The following is a 22,739-nucleotide window of genomic DNA, read 5'->3' on the forward strand; positions in this document are numbered from 1 at the left end:
TCTTCCACTTTCTCCTCTCTGCCCTGCCTTATCCTGCCTTTGCCTGGCTAAAAGTAAAAGTGAAGTCACTCAGTTAAGTCCAACTCTTTGGGACCCCACAGACTGTAGCTCGCCAGGCTTCTCCGTCCATGGGATTTTCCAGGCAAGAGTACTGGAATGGGTTGCCTTTACCTTCTCCAGAGGACCTTCCCAATCCAGGGATCAAACCCGGGTCTTCTGCATTATAGGCAGATGCTTTACCGTCTGAGCCACCAGGGAAGTCTTTGCCTGGCTGAGTCATACTCAACCTTAGGTATGACCTCAGCTGACATGTCATTTTCTCTGGCTAGCCTTTCGTGTCCACCCTGCCTAGGCTACCACTCTTTTAGGAGCTCATGGAGCCCACAGAATCACCCCCATTATAGCACTTGGCAAGGTCCATGGTAATTTTCATTGTCTTGTCTATTGTCTACCCCACCTCATAAGAGCAAGGTCCTTCAGAGTAGCAACTGTTGCATTAGCTTGTGAATTCCCAGTGCCTGCCATGGGGTCTAGTACCCAAAAGCCAATTAATGAATGAATGCCCAATGGAAGAATCCCATTCTGTGCTGTTTCATAGCAATGACCCCAGAAGACAAGAAGAAGATAGGTGACTTTTCTAACAGGTATTTAGAACTCTGATGACAAAGCCAAGCATCCATAAAATTTTCCTCCTCATTCCCTCAGTCCTAACTTCCTATTTAGCCTTCATGTTGAGAAAAATAGCATCCTTCATTTTTTCCATGAAAACTCATCCAGCTGCCCTTTTGTGATGTTCTGTCTCCTCCAGAATTGTCCGTGGGTCAGAATAAAGCTTGGGAACTTTGGTGTTGACCACAGGCTGGGCTATACCTCAGTGGAATTTCTTGATGCCCATTCAACAGATGAGGCATCTGAGTATCATTGGTCCAGCTGCATGGAGGTCAGTTAAGTTGGGCTCTGAGCCAAGGCCTGAAAAAGGGTAGCAAGGGCTGGACCAAATCTCTCAGCATGGTGATGACTCCCAGGTGACAGCTTCAGAAAGTTCTGGACTCGGATGTGTTCAGCAAATTGGAGTCCTGCTCCCTTAATGCAGTATATGTTCCCCACAACTTTCCTGTTCTTGCGTTCACAAGTCACCCAAGTTCACATATCTACTGTTTCCTACACTTGGACTCCTGAATATGTCAGGGTTTTTTGTTTGCAGTTTGTTGGGACTGTTTTGTTTTTATTTTCAGGAGTGAAAATAGCAAAGGTAAAACAAGTGGGTCGGCAGGACAGAGAAGACTGACTTTCCAACTAGAACACTGATTTTCACAAATGGGTCTTATGTGATCCTTTACGTACTTCAGTGCCATCGGGTAACTGAGAAAGAAAAGAAGGAAATAAATGGAAGGAAAGAAACTCACTAAAAAAAAAGTGTGTGTGTGTGCATGTGTGTGTATACTTGTATAAGAGTTAAAAGAGCAAGCAGCAAGAAAGGGCTTTAACATTTATTCAGCATCTGTTATCTCACTTGGGGGCAGAGGAGAAGAGGATGACAGAGGATGAGATGGCTGGATGGCATCACTGACTCAATGGACGTGAGTCTGAGTGAACTCCGGGAGTTGGTGATGGACAGGGAGGCCTGGTGTGCTGCGATTCATGGGGTCGCAGAGTCAGACACGACTGAGCGACTGATCTGATCTGATCTAATCTGATCTCACTCAGGCCTCAAAGCCACCCTATGAAATAGGTGGGGACCCCTGCATTTCCAGACAAAGACACAGAAAAGTTAAGTAACAATCCCAAAGTACATTTTAAAAGAATATCTTTTATCTATTTGCTTGTTTATATTTATTTTGCATTAAAAATGTAATACAATTTTTAAAGGTCACTTTCCATTTACAGTTAGTACAGAGTTTGGGCTCTATTCCCTATTTTGTACAATACATCCTTGAGCCAATAATGTGTAATTCCCACTTTCCCGTCCTTATATTGCCCTTCCCTCCTTCCTTCTTCCCACTGGTAACCACTGTATGTTCTCTATATCTGTGAGTCTACTTTTTTGTTGTATTCACTAGTTTCTTGTATTTTTTAGATTTCACATATAAGTTAGATCATAAGCTACTTGTCTTTCTGTGTCTAACTTTTTTCACTTAGCATAATACCTTCCAAGATCATCTGCAGACTGCTGCAAATGGCAAAATGTTCACTCTTTTTTGTGGCTGAGTAATATTCCACGGTGTGTGTGTGTGTGTGTGTGTGTGTGTATGTATATGTGTGTGTGTGTGTGTATATATATATATATACACACACCACATCTTCTTTACGCATTCATCTGTTGGTGGAAACTTCAGTTTCTTCTTCATCTTGGCAATTGTAAACGTGGTACAGTGAACACTGGGGTGTATATATCTTTTTGAATTAGAGTTTTTTTCTTTTGAGGGGGTTATACATACCCAGGAGCGGAATTGCTGGGTCATTTGGTAGTTCTAGCTGTTGTTTTGGAGAACTCCATACCATTTTCCACAATGGCTGCACCAAATTGAAAGAACAGTTCTTTAATTAGAACCCTCAGCCCCTTTTCCCCCAATAAGACAGGTTAGCAAACACAGCCAAATTTGGCCCTCTCCCTGTTTTGGTACAACTGCAAGCTAAGAAGGGCTTTTTCTTTTTAAATGGTTGGGAAAAAATCAAAAGAAGAATAGCACTTTGTGACACATGAAAATAATAAAAACTATATGAAACTCAAATGCCAGCATCCATAAATAGATTTACGGGAACACAGTCCCACCCATTCTTTTATTGTTGTCTCTGGCTGCAGAGTAGAAAAGTTACGCAGACTGTGTGGCCTGAGAAGTCTGAAATATTTACTATCTGATCTTTTACAAAAAAAGGTTTGCCAGCCCCTGTTCTCAGGGAGTGATTTTGAAAGTCTGTAGTCATTTAGGAAAGTTGATTAAGAAGCAGAAAAAGGAATCACTTGGTCCCCTAAAATATTCTTCTAAATGCAGAGGATAACAGAATTATGAAACAGATGTCAAATTAATATTTTACGATAATAAAAATACTAATATTAGGTGGCATGGATGATAAAATAGCTTTTCCGTCTCCTCTGTGTTTCCATCCTCATATGTTTCCCCTTTCTCATCGGTATTTGCATGTTTGATTTTGCAGAGTGTCTCTGGGGATGAACATAGAAGAGGGGAAAGATGGAGCTGTGATCCTGGCTCTTCTCCTAACTACATTAATCAAATCACTTAATCATCTTTGATTTAAATTTCCTTATCTCCAAATTGTGGGCTGGACAAGATAATCCCAAAGGTCTCCTACAGTCATAAAATGATGGGCCTCTGTGACTTAGAACATAATTTTAAAATGTTAACTGATCACTGAGGTTTATAGCAGTTATGACTTTGCATTTATGGTAGATCAGTGGCCATATTTATGATTTATTTGACTCCAAACACTTAGTCAATATCTCAACTCCCAATTATGGCATTGTCCCTCTAGGAAAATATGAGCAACTTTATGATGATTTGATTCTCAAGAAGATTTCCAGGGATGCATTGAGAGAAAAACTGTAGAAACTTTTATCGTTCTATAGTTTATTACCAGTTTGAGATTTGAGGGTCTTTTGGAAAAGACTAACATGTATACTGGTAGAAGTTTTAAATCGGCACTTATTTTTTTAGTTAAATAATATACTTCTAGTAATTGACGATAAGAATGTTGAGTCATTTTTCCAGAGTGTTCTATCTATTGACCTATATGTGGATCTAGATATTGAAACAAAAACACATTGTGTCTCTCAGACGAGTATTTCAGAGCTCTGGGTCTATTCTGATTGGTGGTCAGCTGGGAAGATTCAGAAGTACAACTGTAATCCTACCTATGGCAAGTTCACATTTAGATGTGTATTGCCGCTGTGTTGTTCCCTTCCTTTAGACAGAGTGGTCATGATTACAGAACAGTCTGTCAAGAGAATCTTCTAGAGGAAGTCTGCCCAGAGCTGGGGCTCCAAATTGGAACATGTTATACCTGTTTTCCCTGGGGAAACAGCTGAGCTACACAGTGGAAGTGTTCTGTAGCCTTTGCCCAATGCAATGTCAACAATTTTTAACCCCATTCTAATACTTGAGTTTCATAACAACCAATCATAACATTAAGTACCAGGTCACGGCAACAAATTTCAGTGGAAACGATGGAAGATGCAGAAATCTGGTAACAAGCTGAAAAAAAATGGAATATTCTGCATTCTTTCTTTCTGTAATGTCATTTGCTTCGTTCCCCTGCTGAGATCTAAGGATGTCTGTTGTTGGATGAGACGTGTAGCCTCTCAATACATTAGGTGATGATTATGCAAGATCACGGTTAGAAGTTCTTAATCAAGAAGTAGTCTGGAAACCCACACCAAGTAGTACACATCAGTCCTGGGGGACTTTGTTTGCAAGCTAGAACTGCCACCAGCCCTGTGCAGCTGGGGGCATAGAGGAAGGACATCAAACATCAATTCAGTGGTTGCAGAATGCAGTTTATGAGGAGATGAGCCCAAGGTCCTTCTACTCCACCGTCTTGTCCCAACATGAGTATGCAGGCTAGAATGTTCATTTTCTCGCCTCTACCAACCACCTCTAAATTCTTTGTCAATGATGCCTGCAAAACAAAACAACGTTAGCCACTGCACTAACCCCTAAATTTGAAAAAAAAAAAGCCCTCTGTAAAACCCACTTAACCAAATCAGTCAAAGTGTATGATGCAAATAATTTTAGATTATACTAGGCTGTACTTAGACTATATTAAAGAAAATATTAGCATATAAGTCATTGGTCCAAGAAATCAATATCCCAAATTCCCAAATGAATCTTTCTGTTAACCTTTCAAATCCAACTTTTTTGTTTTTACAATTATATGCCTGGGATAGACCAAATTCTAAGCAATAAACCTGGTCAAAACTATAGAGACCTCAAAAAAGCTACATACCATATTTTTAAAAGGGAGGGAGGGAAGGTATGGCTCAAATTTGTCCACTCTCTTCTCCCAAACTCCACGTTTATAAATCTAGTATCCTCTATTTCACTCTTATTACCACACACACTTCAAACTTGAAATATCATAGTAGAGGGGTGTGAAAAAGTTGGCTTAAAGCTCAACATTCAGAAAATTAAGATCATCGCATCTGGTTGCATCACTTCATGGCACATAGATGGGGAAACAATGGAAACAGTGACAGTTTTTTGGGGGGGGGCTCCAAAATCACTGCAGATGGTGACTGCAGCCATGAAATTGAAAGATGCTTACTCCTTGGAAGGAAAGCTATGACCAACATAGACAGCATATTAAAAAGCAGAGACATTACTTTGTCAACAAAGGTTTGTCTAGTCAAGGCTGTGATTTTTCCAGTAGTCATGTATGGATGTGAGAGTTGGACTATAAAGAAAACTGAGCGCTGAAGAATTGATGCTTTTGACTTGTGGTGTTTGAGAAGACTCTTGAGAGTCCCTCGGACTGCAAGGAGATCCAAGCAGTCAATCCTAAAGGAAATCAGTCCTGGGCGTTCATTGGAAGGACTGATGTTGAAGCTGAAGCTCCAATATTTTGGCCACCTGACGCGAAGAGCTGACTCATTTGAAAAGACCCTGATGTTGGGAAAGATTGAAGGCAGGAGGAAAAGGGGACGACAGAGGATAAGATGGTTGGATGGCATCACCAACTCAATGGACATGAGTTTGGGTAGGCTCCTGGAGTTGGTGACGAACAGGGAGGCCTGGTGTGCTGCTGTTCATGGGGTTGCAAAGAGTCGGACAAGACTAAGCGACTGAACTGAACTGAACATATTCACACTTTACCACTGCCTCCCACAGCTCCCCTTATCTCTACCATCACAAGCCCTTCAATCATGTACCTTACATGAAATTAGTGCCATCATCTCATTATTGTTATGAGGAAGTGTCAATCAGGCTGCATTCTCCTCGCTCCCTACAAAGCAAATCAATCACCAAGTCCTAATTCCTACATTTAGGTTTATTGGGTTCATCCCATGGGATTTTTCAAATGTGTCTGAGATAGACAGTCATCCCCTCTCTAGAATCTGAAGCCACAAGTGGTAATCTTCTCTTCCCATCCGAGGTCACGTGTTCTACCCTGTGATTGGAGAAACTCTGTTCTCAGCAAGACACTCTGGCCAAAGCACAGACAAACCTAGAGATAAGAGATGCTCTGAAGGTCATCTGCTTTATTTCTTCCTGGAGATTACACTTCTGGATGACTTACCCTTTTTGATTTAAGCCATTGGACTGTCTTATAATCTATCTCTTCTCATGGCGCTCTATATACTTATCAATTATCTAACTATACCTATCAACTGTCTATCACATATCTTCTATCTGTCCACCTATCATCTGTCTATCTTTCATCTATCTATTTTACTTATTTAAGACATGTTTATTGAGTTCCTACGCTGGAATTACTCTAAGTATCTTTTTAAAAGGCGAGGAAAGAAATCAAGTTGAAGGCCTCTGTGGCAGACAGGAAATAAATATCTTATTGAATTTCCTAAATACTTTTATAAAGTCAAAGGATTCCATTTAACCGCTAGGAAGCTGCAGATCAGAGGAGTTGAGTAGTTTGCCCAAAAACACCTGGCATCCCACTCCAGTACTCTTGCCTAGAAAATCCCATGGACGGAAAAGCCTGGTAGGCTGCAGTCCATGGGGTCGTTGAGGGTCGGACATGACTGAGCGACTTCACTTTCACTTTTCACTTTCGTGCATTGGAGAAGGAAATGGCAACCCACTCCAGTGTTCTTGCCTGGAGAATCCCAGGGACGGGGGAGCCTGGTGGGCTGCCATCTCTGGGGTCACACAGAGTTGGACACTACTAAAGTGACTTAGCAGCAGCAAGAAGAGACAGAACTAACATTGACTTTGATTCTTTGAACCTAAGCTTTGTCACCAACACCAAACAAGTTTAAATGTAAGACAGCTTCAGTATTGACTTGAAAGCAAATAGGTTGACTTGATGACAAGTAGGTGGACTAAATTCTTTCCTTCTATTACTTCTATAACTGGAATCTTGTGGCAATGAGATAAGAATGGGAACGCCCAGTCCATGATAAGCCAGTAGACTCTTTGTGAAGGCTCTTGGAAAGCATGCTGGAACTGAGGGTTGTGATTCTGGGACATGAATCATTTCCCTTGGGAAACATCAGTGTCTGTGTCCATTCCTGCTCCAGAGCATGGTATAATTGACAATACAAAATAAAGGGGTAGTTTCTAAAAACCTTGAAACCTGTCCTTAACAGAATCTTTATTGTGAAAGGTGTCTTGTCCAAGCTGATCGATTTGGGTTTGTGAAACTTGTTGTTTAGTTGCTAAGTCATGTCTCACTCTTTTGTGACCCTATGAACTGTAGCCTGCCAGGATCCTAGGTCCATGGGATTTTCTAGGCAAGAATACCATAGTGCGTTACCATTTCCTTCTCCAAGGGAATCTTTCTGACTCAGGGATCTAACCCGCATCTCCTACATTAGCAGGCGGATTCTTTACTACTGAGCCATCAGGGAAGCCCTTGAGAAAAATACAGGAATTTAATTACTGCCCAGGTTTCTCTTATTTGGGCAAATGAATTCCTAAATGAATTCTTCATGGCCTGGCTCCTTCTTTGGGAGACTAACCATGATGCCTATCTCCCCAGCACCTTTCCAATCAACATTCTGATTATTTAATAATTGTAAAAAGAAAGATGTTTTATTCTGGCTTTCTGATGCAACCTTCTGATAAGACCAGAATCCGGATAATCCAGGCTAACTAACTACTTTTTGCCTTATTGCCTGGCCCATATAATTTACTCAATTCTCCACTTCATCTTCGGGTGTAGATGAAATCAGACCGCAGAAGTGCAAGCACTGTTAATTCAAGTTAACAAGAAACTAAGACTGTGGTGCATTGGTATTTCAGGCTCAAACTTGATTTTATTTTACAGCCTTCATACAAATGTGCTTGTTGGCGTGCCTCTCTTTGAAATGTGCTCCACAGATAGATACCACATGTAACCTTGTATATTTCTGTTCTAAAACATATCTAATATTGGTGGAGCTTAAGAAGTGGGCAGAATGAATATTTTTTATTCGGTATATCAAATGGTAAGTAAGGAGAGCATATGTTTCTCTCCATGGTATCTTGGGAACCAAAGGAATATGTAGAATCAATGCTTTCAAATGTGATGTGAAACTTTAAGGGAAGAAAAATAAATGCAGTGTGTGGTTCTTAATTCATGTAGGAGTAAAATTATGAGCTAAGCATAAAAGCACACTTCATTATAATAACATGACTTTAAAACCAGTACCTTGAAACCCTGCTTGACATCACCTAAGGTTGCAGGATTAATTTCCTGGATCAAGTGGAATATAAGCAAAACCAACACTAACCTTCTGTCCTGGAATCTGGAAGTTCTGCCTACCCCCAGCCTTCAGCCATGCTACTTCCTTGGCCTTCCTCTGCCTGGACCATGCTGCCAGACTCAACACTGCTCTGCATCCTTGGATCTCAGCCCCAGTCACCTCCTCAAAGAGGCCCCCCGTGGCTCCTCCATTTACGGCAGGTTCCCCACCCCGATATCTGTCACATACCACCCTGTTCTTGTCCTTCATGGTCCCCTCTGTGAGGACAAAGAAATGTGACTGTGGGCTCATTGCCATATGCCCAGTGGCTTGGGCAGCCTGTCACATAGCACATGCTCAGTGTATGTTGGTTGAATGAGTAAATGACTGAACAGAGAATCAGTCAGAGTCCCTCAGGTGTAAGCAGTCCGAACTAGCAAAGAAACCTCACCTTTTCATTGAGCCTTGCCTGCAGAGTCATCCTGCAGGCCAGGCCTGTTGATGGGTTTATATAAAGAAAAACCTAGAGTGGCAAGGGCCAGGTGCTATGGGTCTTTGTTGGTTTTGAATGACATGGTGGTAAATGGTTTCTAAACAGTTGTGGGAATGGCAGAACAGCACGTTTTTTGGAACTGGCAGATTGTTTTTTGGGGTGAGAAATTTTTCTCCCAAGAGCCCTTTGTTAAAGTACTTTTGTGACTTTGTATATTTTAGTTAAAAAAAAAAACTGTTCAACACAAGTCATACTTTTATAGGTTAGGTAGATCAGAGGTTTAAGTATTCGGAGAAAGAAGGACCTCTTAAACCTCTGCCTTCCAAGGGTCTTCCTTACTGAGTGTGAAAAAGCTGTGACTAGTAACATGGAGCTGGCATAAAAAAATAGGAACAAAGGAAATTTGCTTTTCTAGGCATTTCTTAATCCAGACAAAAGGCCCAGCCCTTTATAATCCACCATCTCATTTCATTCTCACAAAAACTCTGGGAAATGAATGTCATTGTTTCCAATTTACAGATGGGCAAACTGAGTGAGTTGACTTGGCAAAGTTACAAAGCTAGTGATGGTGGATTTACATCCAGGGCTGTTCTGTCTTGTATGCTTCTGACTAATAGGAAAGCCCCAAAGAAGTGAGACTGTTAGTTTTAGTTATAGAAAGCCAAACAATAGTTTCCAGTTACGCATAGGCAGAGAAAGCGATGGAGAGAGAGATAAAGAGAGAGAGAGAGAAATGAGCAGAGAGGGAGACAGTCCTACCTTCTACCTTCTGTATAGAGAACTGTGCTTTCCTCCTCAGCCACAGTGGACCCTGAAAGAGCCAATGAACGTGGAGTTTCAATAACAAAGGCATACAAGTAGTCTCTGGCTCTGAGCTCTCAGCTTTTGGGCTAACGGGACAGAGAGCTTCTATATTCTTCCCATCCCCTGCTAGGCTCTCTGAGGCCCCACACTTTCTGGTTCATGAACATTCTCCCACGGCCACCATAAGCTCTGCTCTAACAGCTCTGCTAGCTCAGTCGGTGAAGAGTCTGCTGGCAGTGTATGGGTTTGATCTCTGGATCGGGAAGATCCCCTGGAGAAGGAAATGGCAAACCACTCAAGTGTTCTTGACTGGAGAATTCCAAGGACAGAGAAACCTGGCGGGTTACAGTCCATGGAGTCGCAAGAGTAGGACACGTCTTAATGACTATACCACCACAACAGTTCTGCTCCTGGCTGACCTTGCTGCTATTTGGGGAGTCAGATCCCATTGTTCTCCTCATCACCATTCATGGTTTTTTAGAAATATTTATTTGATTAATTTATTTATTTGGTGTGTCGGGTCTTTGTTGCTGCATGTGGGATCTTTAGCTGTGGCATGCAGAATCTAGTTCCCTGACCAGGGATGGAACCTGGGCCCCCTGCATTGCCAGCACAGAGTCTCAGCCACTGGACCACTGGGGAAGTCCCCATCATCAACTCATGTTAACCTCTTCCTTTGATCTCAGAGCTCCTCCTCTGAACCCCACAGTTACTAAGGTGGGGGAGGGCCCTCTTTCTACGAGTACAATACTTCTCAAGCATATGACCACTGCTTTTCATCTTTTCTTGAAATATTCCAATTCTTTATTACATTCCCAGGTGTGTGGTCTTGATTTTTTCAGTTTCTTATGGAGCAAATACAGAAACTGTTATTTACCAAAACTCCTCCTCATAGAAATTTCTCATACTTGTTTGGAGGAAAATACACTGACAAGTTGCTGGGTGTGTATGTGAAAGATTAGGGTGAAAGACTGTAACGGTTAAGATGAGCTCCTGAGCTGTATGGATGCCTTAAGCCACTTTCTAAGAGAGATGGATCCTGGAATCTCTCAGGACACCCCATTTAGAAGCGCAGAAGTGGATTGTTCTAAGAAAAGGGGAATCGGTGGGGCTGGGCACAGGACAGGAGAAGATAAAATAATGTAGCAGGGGTACAGTCAGAGACAAAGGAAGGACAGAAAGTTTAGAGGAAAATGTTGGAGGTATTTTCTATGATATGTTTGATGTTGCATCCCTCTTTTGCAGCCTGTTTATAAAAAGATTCAGTAAAACCCACAATTTGTGTCAGTGAATTATTTAAGGTCAGAAAGCAGCAAATTCAAAATGTTTTCAGGAATGAGACAGATGATGCAAACATGTGTAGCTACAAGTTTATAAGGCAATGGGGGAGGTGTGGGGGCTGTGGCAAAATGAAGAGTCCAGGACAAAATGTACTTATGCCCAGTAAATAATAGGCATCGATAGGCAACATGTCCCATGGACCACTGTTTGTTACCTTAACTCTATGGAAACTCAAAAAGTGCTGGGCAGGACTTCCCTGATGGTCCAGTGGTTAGACTCTGAGCTTCTAATGCAGAGGGTGTGGGTTCAATTCCTGGTTGAGGAACTAAGAGTCCACATATGGCTTGGTGCAGCTGGAAAAAAAAAAAAAAGTCCTGAGCTTTGCTGCCAGGTAGATCGGAGCTTAAGACAAAGGTAGCAGAGCAGATCCTGGGCAAAGAAATGGAAAAGGAAGTGAAATCAGGGTGTCACGGGAATATCCTCCTAGGAAAAGAAGGTGAGACTTCAAGAAACAGATGTTGGTCACTAAACTGCTCTGTTTGAGGCAGAGAAAAACTTGTTTTATTTTTGAAAGAGAGGGAGGGAGAAAAACTCACCCCTGAGCTACCCAAACCATCAGTGAAATCTACAAGCTCACCCCTTGCCTGCTGTGGGTGGGTTTCCTGTGGATCGGGCAGGGGTTTGAGGGTGGAGTAAGGGGTGGTGTCAGGCAGCATCCACAGGGGGTCTCTGAACTTGTTGAGATCCAAAGGGAGGGCTTTAGGTCTTCCCAACTTGTGGTATTGGCTGAGGTCCAAGCCAATTATAGCAACATCTCCAAGGTGAAGAGGGAAGCAGCCCACATCTGGGTTACATTTATAATCCCAATGTTCCAGGAAGATGCAAGAATAAGTTATGCGGGTGCTGAGTGAGAGACCCTCCGGAGGGCACCTGTGTGATGCACTTTACAACATTCTCCCTCTTGGCAAGTGGCCAGTCAGCGTGGGGAAGCTTGGGCTGTCCACTCTGGGCCAACTCAGGGAGGGTTTCCTTTCCCCGGACATGAGTGTGGCTGGTGGGTCTGCCTGGACCCTCAGTACTTCCCCCCTAACAGACACACTGGTAGGTGCAGGGCGTGCAGAAACATGATGTCCAGAAAATGCGAGGAGGCAGCAGGAAACCCAAAAGAGTCAAAGCTGCCCTTAGGCCATCAAATCTGTTCAGTCTAGGAATCGGCTGTCATGGCCCTGGGGGAGAATCCAGAAGAGAGCACTTTAGGAAGCTATGGGTGACCATGGGATCTAAAACTCTGATTCTTGCTCTGTCTGCTTTGCCTCCTTCCAGGGGCCAAGTTTCCCCTCTCCTCAAACTCACATGAGATTGCCCAAGTTAGAGCTTCCTAGTTGGGAGGGAGGTCTGCCTTTTCCATTTGCTTCCACTTGGAGTGTGTGTGTGTGTGGGGGAGGGGTAGGGTGGGGTAGGTCAGTTGAGGGGAGCATGGTGGGATAGAAAAACACTTACTGTCTTTGCAGTCTGGTTCTCAAATGCAGCCCGTATAGTATTTCCATTCCCACCATTTTTCAAAGTGGTGAGAATCCTTAACTGGCACCTACAAACGTCTGAAAGACATACAGACAGATGTTAAACATCCTAGTTTCAGTGTTAGGCTGTGTTCTCTACTGAATTCAGAAACATTTGGAAATGTTGGGTGGATGGGCTGTGTTGTCTGCAAGGAGTCTATTTGCATGCCAGACTGAGAAGCCTCCTGGGAAATAACTCACCGTAAGTGTGCACAGTATGTGGCGGATAGGCTTGGGCCAACAGTGAACCAACACAGGTGAATGAGTCGGTAGGTGGGTAGGTGGATGGATGGATGGATGGATACATGGGTGAATGCATGCACATCGGGCTATGGAGGCAAAGGGTTATACTTTCATTATGAGAATTTATTATCTTGAGTCTGGGGATGAAAAAGGTATGAATCCTTGAGCTATTTTCAGAAAAGGAAATTGGTAGGATCTTCATGTTGTTGTTCAGTGGCTAAGTTGTATCTGACTCTTTTGCAACCCCATGGACTGTAGCCTGCCAGCCTCCTCTGTCCATGGAATTTCTCAGGCAAAAATACTTGAGTGGGTTGCCACTTCCTTCTGCAGGGGATTGTCCCAAGGCAGGCAAATTCTCTACCACTGAGCCACCAAGGAAGTCCAAGATATTCATATATGAGGACAAAATATTAAGAGCCTTGTGATCAAGTATAACTTCAAAAAACAAGAAAATCCTTCTCCTCACACAGATATGGGATGTACTGACTTCAGAGTACTGAGAATGCCCCAGAAGATGGTGTCCTGAAGGCATTACCTCCCAGTAGGCAGCCCTACACTGGTCAACTGAAGCAGAGGTGAGAGTCCTGCATATACAGAAAGGGAGCAGGGCAAAAGGTGACAGTCTCACATTTACAGGAAAGGAGGAAGAATATGGTGGCATCATGTTGGGCTTTATAGAGGACTTGTGCTGTTTACCTGGCATGCAACTATGCCTCTGGCCACTGCCCTTGGTAGCCTAAAAAAAAAAAAAAAGCTGTATCATGAAATGTGCATAAAGCCTAGCTGAAAGATGGAAAATAGAACTCAGCTGACATTGTTTGAGGCTCTAGGTCCTGCCTTATTTGAACTCTACTTACACACTCCTGGACTTTTCAGTCAACAAAACACCCACCTCCCCTTTAACTTAAGCCAATTTGAGTTGGAATTTTGTCACTTGCAGCTGGGAGCTTATCAGTACACACGAACTTGTACTTGGAATTTCCCAATAATTAATAAATTACTGTGAAGAGAGATGGAAGAGCTGTAGTAGCGAAAGCAAGAACAGTCATTATGGATAAGCACATGAGACAGGGCAAAAAAATACAGAGTAGATTTCCTTGGTGGTTCAGTGGTTAGGAATCCGCCTGCCAATGCAGGGGATATGGGTTTGATTCCTGGTCTGGGGGCACCTGCTGTGGGGCAACTAAGCCTGAGGGCCTCAACCACTGAGCCTGTGCTCTGCAACAAGAGAAGTCACTGCACTGAGAAAGAAGCCCATGGACTGCAACTAGAGAAAGTCCACACACAGCAACGAAAACGCACTGCAGCCAAAAAAAAAAAAAAACAAACCAGAGGAGCATGCAAGGTTTGTTCTCGGTTTCATTCTTTGTCCTCTCAGTTGCGGACCCTTTATCCTGCTTTGTTGTTTTCAGTATTTTTATGGATTGAATTGTGTTCCCCCCCAAAAGATATATTATAGCTGTAACTCCTGGAGTCTCAGAATGTGATCTGATTTGGAAACGGGGTTGTTGCTGATGTACTCAGTTTGCTGTTGCTGCTAAGTCGCTTCAGTCATGTCCGACTCTGTGAGACCCCAGAGACGGCAGCCCACCAGGCTCCCCCGTCCCTGGGATTCTCAAGGCAAGAATACTGGAGTGGGTTGCCATTTCCTTCTCCAATGCATGAAAGTGAAAAATGAAAGTGAAGTCTCCCAGTCGTGTCTGACTCTTAGTAACCCCATGGACTGCAGCATGCCACGCTTCCCTGTCCTTTATCATCTCCTGGAGTTTGCTCAAATTCATGTCCATTGAGTCGATGATGCCATCCAACCATCTCATCCTCTGTCACCCCCTTCTATGACTGGTGCCCTTAGGAAGAGGAAAGAGAGAGAGAGAAAAAAAAAAACAAAACAAAACAAAAGGAGGATGGTATATGACTATAAAGTCGGAAGTTAGAGTGAAGCAGTGGCAAACCAAGAAACACCATGGGTTGACAGATAACCACCAGAAGCTAGGAAGATGCAAGGAAAGATCTTACCCTAGAGGTTTCAGAAGGAGTATGGCCTTGCTGAGACGTTGACTTTGGACTTCTAGCTTCTAGAACTGTAAGACAATGGATGTTGTTTAATCTCTAAGTTGTATCTGGCTCTTCTGCGACCCCATGGACTGTAGCCTGCCAGGCTCCTTTGTCCATGGATTTCCCTGAAGTGGGTTGCATTTCCCTCTCCAGAGACAATGGCTATCTGATGCTCTAAGCCACCCAGTTTGTAGTCCTTCGTTATGGCAGCCCTAGGAGACTCATACTAATATCTTCGAGTCCCCTACTTCATCCAATTTTTTGCCAAAAGACAAGCAAACAAACCAACAAGAACTGTCTTATAAACTTAAGTATTTTGTAGACACAATATGTTAAAATATCCTAGGACTTTTTGCATTTGAAAAGGGAACTGAGGGAAAGCTGTCTATAAGTGAATCTATAATGCTGGAGTTTTAGACATGGAGGAAGGGTGATCTCAGAAACCTTGTAAATCTGTAAGTGCCTGTTTATCATTGCAAGGAGGTTACATTATTGAGTTTCAGGGTGACTTTAAGATTGTTAGAGATGTCTCAGGGGCTCTTAAAAAAAGGGAGTGAGTGACAAGAGAATGGCTAAGGGGCTGGGCTTTGAGACCCCACCCAACGCAACTAGAGATGGCTTTCCTTTATACGCAGGGATTCCACACAAGATTTCCTTTTGGATAACGAATTTTTCTGTTAATATAGACTGAAAGTCTTTGCGTTATGGCATTATTTAACTCACATGAGGATAACCCTTGTTTTATATTTCTTCTACCATTTCTGCAAAATGTTCCCACTCACATCTGTGTTTATCACTAAAGCAGAAAACTGTTCATTTCTGCCAAGAGCCTAAGGTGAGGACACAGGGACACACAGGTGACACCAGCTTTATTTCTCCTCTTGTTTTTAACTATTCTGATGGGCATAAGGAGAACAATGAGCTGCTTTTCCTTTGTTCTTGTCTTTTTAAAACTGAGAATCAAAATCTTCATGATCCAAAATGTGCTAGACTTTTAAGTAAAAGTCAAAATATCTAGTTTATTCCAGTTGTTGATTTATTGGCTGTCGTTCTCCTTTTTACTTTTTTTTTTGCCATTGGGTGAACAGAGGAGGCTATCAGGGATGCATTATTTGCATTCATGTGATTGAGGCAGAAGCAGTACTTGAATACAAAAAAATATTGACTGATGCTGAAGTATATGTGGGAAAGAGCATAATATAATTCTTAGGCATTTGTATCCATTTCCACTTTCACATGCATTATCTCCTTGGAAGCTCTTTCAAATCCTGGGAGGTATGCGGACTGGCCTGGTTTTCCTATCACCAGTCCACAGATGAGCCCAGAGCCTGTGGATGCTCAGAGAATCCTCCTGGGCCTGAGGCCAGTTAGTGAGGGGAAGCTGGGACCACCACCCTTGAATCCTAAGGCTACTGCTCTGAATGATGAGTCAGTGATTTTTTTTTTCTTCCAATCATGGTGAAATACAGAGAGAAACTGTAAAATAAATGGCTCATAGGGACCTTCAGTCCTCCTTTATCTCCACTGCTTCTACCATAAAAGCTTAAGTCAGGGTCTGCTTTTGTGATATCTTTGAGATAAGCAACAAGTCCCAGGAAACAAATAGTGAATACCACCACCAATTCCCTTAAAAAATTCTCCAGCTAAGCATGTGAATCTCAAAATGCTCTTCAGATCATAATAGCTAATCATTCATCCACCTACGCTCTTCCTTCAGTCAAAGATGCTCTAGGAGTCAACACTAGTGCACCCTGAGCTCCGAGGCGCTGCGGGCGGCCACCCGAGGGTGGGCGGAATCTCAGATGACCCCAGGAAGAATGGATTCGGGAATGCCACCAGAGTTTTCTTTTCCTTTCGTTGTTCCTCCCTTGGGAACTCCTTGTTTGGGTTACAGGTCCAGGCTGGATACACTGAAAGGGAACAGATGGATGCAGGCTGTCTGGTTGAGAATGGAGGGAAAATAAATTTTTTTTTTTTTTTCTGGTACGGGCCGCTGAAAATCAATCAGGGACAGAGACACTCTGGTAGCTCAGGGAAAACCACGTTGGAGTCCAGGCTCCAAGCCTGGGGTCTTTGTTTTTGTGTCCTTTCTAAAGTAACCCATGGGAATAGCAGGCTGCGTAGTGGGGAGCTCCCACTTCCCAGATTTGGCTCCGAGGGCAGATGAGTCGGTGGGGGGAGGAAAAACCTGAACTTTCAAAAGCATCCTCAGGCGAGAAGGGGAGTTTCAGGGTTGGCCTGGGGAAATGTACAAGGAGAGGGAGAGTCTAGGAGGGAAGGGGGGTGGCTGTGATCAGAGAGGCCTTAAAAGAAGGAAAAAGGGAGCCCAAACTGGGAGCCGGGAGAAAGCGGAGCGGAGAGGCGGGGCGGAAGGCGACGGGAGCTGGGACAAGCTGCCCAGGCGCGCAGGGCGCTGGGGTGGGGGGCGGCGGGGCGAGCGCGGGCGGGGAGGGCGGCGGTGACATCACGCCAGGGCCCCCTTCCCTTAGCCGGGTGGGTGGGGCCTCGGCGCGCTGAGCGGGCGCGGGGTCAAGGAGGGGGAAGAGGAGGAGCAGGCTTGAATGTGTCTGTGAGAGGATCGGGGAGGGGCGGAGGAGGCGGAGGGCGGGGAGGGAGAGCGCGCGTGGCTCGGGGCGCCCGGGCTCCCCCCGCAGCCCCCGACCCCGGCCCGGGCCGCCTCCGCGCCGCCGCCCGCGTAGCCGCCCGCGTCGCCGCTGGGATCCACTGCGGGAGCAGGGACTCGGCGGGTGGGGAAGCGCGGGCCCCCGGCGCGGCCAGGAAGGAGCGAGAAAGCAAAAGTAAGGCGAGCCGCACTCCTCCCAAGTTTTCCCAACTTCGCCCCCTGCGGTGGCAGGCGTCCTGCTGCTCGGCGCGTCCCCACCGCGCCGCCGGAGAGTGGCAGAAAGAAAAGGGACGGGGCGGGGGCGGGGGCGGAGGAAGAGGGAGCGCGAGCGCGAGCCGAGAGTCCGGCAACATCTGTTAAAACTTGGGGGAGGAGGAGCGCGGGGAGGAGGAGGAGGAAAAGGAGGAGAGGAGGGAAGGAGGGAGCGCGAGGGAGGGAAGAGCAGAGCCGAGGGACAACTTTTCCACCCGTGAGTAGCGCAGGCTGCGCGGGTAGGGACTGGGGGAGCCTCCAAGCTCGCGCGGGTTTCCAGGCCGGGATGGGACCTTCTTCCAGAAAGTCGGTTGCATGCGAGGAGGGGAGCGCAGTGGGGGCTTTCTTTCTTTCTCTTTCCCCTCCCTCCCGCGGGTGAACCAAATCAGAACTGTCACTCAGGGCCTGTGAGTCAGAAGGGATCGGATTACACGATCCCTGAAACCGATGCCGGAGTCGCACGAGCGGGCGGGAGCGGGCAGGGGCAACGCCACCGCCACCGCCGCCGGCGCGCTCGCACACTCGCCCTCGCGCCCCCTCGCCGCCCCGACCCTCCCTCCCCGCGCGCCCCGCGGCCGCCCGCGCCGCACCATGCCCGTCGCCGGGGACCCTCGCGCCCTGCCCGGCCTCTTGCCTTAGCCCGAGCCGCCCGCGGCCGCGCGGAACCCGGAGCCGCCCGCCCGCGCCCGGGACGCGGGTCTATGGGAAGTTCGGGGACTTGACAGCCGCCGCCGCCGCAGGTACGTCCCGCCCGAAGTTCTTTGTTTCGCTGGGCCCCGCACCGGGGAGCCAGCTCCTGCGGCCGCGCCCGCGCCTCTGGGTCGAGAGGGGAGTCCCCGACGGGGGGCGCGGGAGGAACTGAAAATGGCTGTCAAAAGGCGCCCAGATTTCGGGAGCCGCCGGTAAGGCGTCGGAACCAGTCTTCCCTTCGCTCCCTCCTTCGTGATGCTCCCCTTCCCAGCGTCTGACCTGGCGGCCATCCGGAGACGGGCTGGAGAATTTCACCTCCCGGAGTTGGGAGGTCGGGGGACGAAGTTTGGAGCAGTTGCGGCGACTGCTCCCCTCGCCCCGACTCCTTTTCCCGAGGGCTGAAAGGAACTCCGCTAGCCCCCGAGGGTCGGGCGCTGAAGGCGGCGGGCGGTGAGGTGGGTGCGCGCGAGGAGCGCCGCGGCGGGGGCTTCCTCCAGCTTGCGCTTCCCATCGGGGGTGGGGTGTGAGTGAGCCGGGAGAAAGAGGCGCGCCTCCGTCCTAAGAGAGGAAAAGTGAAAGTTGTACCATCTGTGGATGATTTGGGATTCTTTCTTTTCCTTTCCAGAGACAGCATTAAAAAAAAAAAAATGAAAGAAAGTAAGGGGAAAGACAACAAAAGAAATAAAAGTATTAGAAGCTGCAGGGAGTGAGTGGTGCGGAGGTGGTGGTGGTGGTGGTGGTGGTGGCTGTATAGGTGGGTAACAGTGGCGCCTGCAATGATCATTTAAGAGGTCGCATTTTCAGCGAGCAGAGTTGGGTATGAATCACTCTGCAGGGGACAGTTACTTTCTGGAGTTGCAGAGGGCACATGGGCGGGAGGAGGTGGAGAAGGAGTAAATATTTACCCCAAACTTAGGGAGTTTGTGAAGTGACTTATAAGCAGATTGCCAGATGCCGAAGCACCACCGCACAGTCAGGCCTTTTATCCTCCCCTGAACTTTGTGCTGGAGTTGGCGATGGCACCTCCTTCAGGAGATGCCATTCGGAGAGCGGCTGGACCCACGCTTCCCTGGCTGACCTCGCATAAACAGACTGTGCGGGAGGCATCCTCCGGGCGACTCCTCCCGCCCGCCCTGGGGTCTCATCTCCGTGGTGTGCAGTCCCGGATAGATTCTGGCCTTGGGTACAGCGCTCGTGGCCCTCTGCCAGTTTATATGTACATATATTTATGTAAAACATTTTCTCCCAGCTCTCTGCCAGCTGTTCCACATTTTCCAGCTGCCATTTCAGTTTGAAATGATGGACCGTCCGCATCTCCAAGTAAAAGAGTCCCGTTAGTCGGAGGTATGGAGGGTCGGTCGCTGTGCAGAGACCTGGCCAGTGGCATTAGCCAGACTGGTTTTAGAAAACACCTTTCTTCGCTCCTTTATCTTTCTCCCTTTTCCTCCCCAGAGCCCTTTGCTGGAAATGCGCAGTAATTAAGCTTTTCCCTCCCAATATGATTTTGAACAGAATTGGGAGATTTTTGAGATCCCTGAAATATGCGTCTGGTGGAAATAAATTAACTTTTAAAAAGAGTTCCAGCTTGAGTGCCTTGGGCATAGCTGGTGGAGCCCTCTGCCATGGCCATTTCTATTTAAGGCAGGAACTATTCACGGTCCCCATGTTACACTTTTTGTGTTGTTTGGTGTCTTAGCATATTATAGACAGAAATCTTCCAAGAATTGGCCTAAAGTATTAATTTTGGCCTAAAGTATTAATTTTGAGTATTTATGTAATTGCTCTGTAATTTGAATAGGTGCCTTATTGATTGATTCCTGTAATTATTTCATTTAGGTTTTAAATTAAAAATTAATAATAGTCTGACAGTTTCTTAATTACATGTGTCAAGATTATTTTGAAGGAGGAAAATGCTATGTTTCAAAGTAGTGAAATAACCTCAAAATCGCTCTATCTTTCTAAAGCAGAACAGTATTTCATTTGAGGGGCTATATTGAAGTAGCAGTGATTGGCCTTAACAATGTAAACTGTGTGAAGTATCTAAAGAATTTGTTTATGTTAGGAAATATTGGTCTTAACCTGGTACACAAACACTTTGGCCAGTTGGCCTGTAGTCAGACCTAAAACAAACATGAACTAACATTTAAATTAGTTGTAATAGCATACTTATAGAGAGAAGAGGTTTATTTTACACTAAAAGCTATTTAATCAGAAACTGCCTGCCTAAGGGGAGAGCCTTTCAGGGTATATAATTCTTAAAGTCAGCCTAAGAAAGCTTTGGTTTCAGATGCCTGAATGAGTCCAATGTGAGAGGTGTCTAGTGAAATTTCACACACACAGAAGCAGTTTAAAAGGTATAGACTATATTGTTATGAATAGGCTAGTAGGTTCAACTCAGATACTTACGAATTCTTGGTACCGTTAACATGTTTGGATTCCTTGATTGGACCCTGACATAAATGCACTTCTCCATAAATACACTTTTCCAGTATGTCGAATTTGCAAAGGACTACAGACAGAAATGAGAAAATTCAGTACTGATAAAAAATGACTCTGGTGAATTATTTCATTACTTATTTAATGAAAGTCATTAATTTATCAGTTTGATGCCCTAGCCTAAAAGTTGAACTTTCCTTTGTTTCTTGGCCAGTTTTCTTAATTACCTGCATGCTGTAAGGGTTTCAGACTTCCTCTGTGCTTCGCCATTAAGGGTCCTTCCATCTATGCAAGCTGTCCTGTTTATCCTTGACCCCTTTTTAGGAGGATAAGGTTTGGGAGTTTATGAAAGGAAACAATTTAATGATCATTGTTCCATGCACTCACTTATATGAAGACAGTAGTGTACTAAGAAAAACCAGTCTTGAAGGAAAAGTGAATCAGTGAGTCATGAAATCCTCAAGAAAACCTTAGTAATGGAATGTTAATGCTTTTAGACTATAGTAGATTATCTTAAAAGTCAGCCTTTTCTTCTTTATGCAATTGTTGTAAATCCCCAGCTAAAAAATTCTTTGAAGGAGGTTTTAGTTTTGCTGGCATCCGTATTCTGTAGTCGGTCTGATCTGTTTTGGAAGATTCAAGAAATTTTCTGCCAACTTATATCATGAAAGTCAATTAAAATGCTGACATGACTGTAGAAGAAATTGTGTGTGTGTGTATTTCATTTGGTAAGTATAAGATTCTACTCTAATAATGACTTCAGGTTGTCTTTTCATGAAAGGCTACTAGAAGATGCTGCCCTTCACTTCCTGTTGTCATTTTTCCAGATGAAAATTGATTTGTTCTAGTTTCAAAGCAAATAAAGGGAGACAGAGTAAACAACAACAGGGCAGGGGGAGCACCACAAACTTTTTTCAAGCACTTTCAGTGTATTTTTCATCTCTACTTTTATTTGATGGGCCTGTGAAATAGAGCTGTAGACTGGCGAAGACTTTAAATGAAATTTCACACTTTGATGATTTTTTTTTTTAACTTTGATATATTGACAGCAAAAGGAGCTGCAAAGCTTTTTTATAAGTTGAGCAGTAACGCCAAGCAGCAGTCAAATGTCTCTGTGCATTTGTGTTTAACTGCAGAAGAAAAACATGTCCATGGGCAGTAGAGGTTCTTATCAACCCCCTAATCCCAGATCCCAGCAAACCTTGAGGGCATGCCTCAGATCTTGCTGAAATCACTGTAGACTCTCACAGTTTGCAGATTAAATATGCTATGTGTTCCTGGCTCCAACAACAGTTTTATGAGCTCACTAAGCTTCCTGTTTTAAGATCCTTTTCTTAAGTTTTTAGAAGCTGTTAAAGGTAATGCTGCCTGGAGTAAGTGGTACTTGTTAATTTAGAGACACTGGGTATTTCATGCTCTCTTTCGAAATTGCCAAAATTATGATTTTTCCATCGAAGGGCTAGTTTTACAGGGAAAGAGAGGGAGGGGAGCCGTTGGAAAGAAATTGAATGTTAACTGTGTTGGCAAGTGTATTCGACTGCAAACTTTATGTGGTGTCTCAATTGTTTCAAGGCACTTTTCCTTTGCCTCACACCTTAAAATTAGACTTTTTCTACTTGTAATTCTAATGCACTATATTTTAGTGCCACACTTAGCTACTCATGACCACTTTCAGGTTGTTTTTTTTTTTTTTTTTTAATGTGAAAGTGTTTTTTGTTCCATGTGTGTATATTTCAATCCGACAAAACGTCCCAGAAAATCTATGGCTCTCTAAAGAAACTGAATGAACAGGCCATTACCTAGTTAATAAGGTGGCATTGGGACATTCCAGCCCCCCTCCTGAAAGGCAATATTGTGTGGAGCTCCACACATGCATCTGCAGCATTTAAGGTTGTGTCCTCATGTTAGGGTGCTTTTGCATTTTGCATACAAGTCATAATTAAA

At 44.8% G+C, this 22,739-nt stretch overlaps 1 protein-coding gene and 1 long non-coding RNA gene across 6 annotated transcripts in view; one reads left to right on the forward strand and one right to left on the reverse strand.

Annotated features, from left to right (window-relative positions):
* Nucleotides 1-1,637: 1,637 nt before the first annotated feature.
* Nucleotides 1,638-18,869, reverse strand: LOC109557557 (uncharacterized). 2 transcript variants are annotated; one of them, XR_011566284.1, is made up of 8 exons: nucleotides 18,639-18,869; nucleotides 16,499-16,704; nucleotides 14,756-14,820; nucleotides 13,436-13,475; nucleotides 12,438-12,535; nucleotides 11,152-11,290; nucleotides 9,612-9,663; nucleotides 1,638-4,635 (listed from the first exon to the last, which is right to left on the reverse strand). It is a non-coding gene; the product is annotated as an uncharacterized lncRNA (long non-coding RNA). The 2 variants fall into 2 exon arrangements; XR_011566285.1 differs by lacking the exon at nucleotides 16,499-16,704.
* The window catches only part of GLI3 (GLI family zinc finger 3), a 318,095-nt gene continuing 312,816 nt past the window's right edge, over nucleotides 17,461-22,739 (forward strand). For 2 of the 4 annotated variants that reach the window (XM_070788047.1, XM_070788050.1), the window contains exon 1: nucleotides 17,840-17,886. The gene's annotated coding sequence lies outside the window, so the exon portion shown is untranslated. Of the gene's footprint in view, nucleotides 17,593-17,839; nucleotides 17,887-18,278; nucleotides 18,410-22,739 lie in introns of those variants that run through there. The other 2 variants (XM_070788049.1, XM_070788048.1) reach the window with 2 other exon arrangements.

Source organism: Bos indicus, chromosome 4 (assembly GCF_029378745.1).
Source record: "Bos indicus isolate NIAB-ARS_2022 breed Sahiwal x Tharparkar chromosome 4, NIAB-ARS_B.indTharparkar_mat_pri_1.0, whole genome shotgun sequence".
In the NCBI taxonomy this organism is placed as follows: domain Eukaryota; kingdom Metazoa; phylum Chordata; class Mammalia; order Artiodactyla; family Bovidae; genus Bos; species Bos indicus.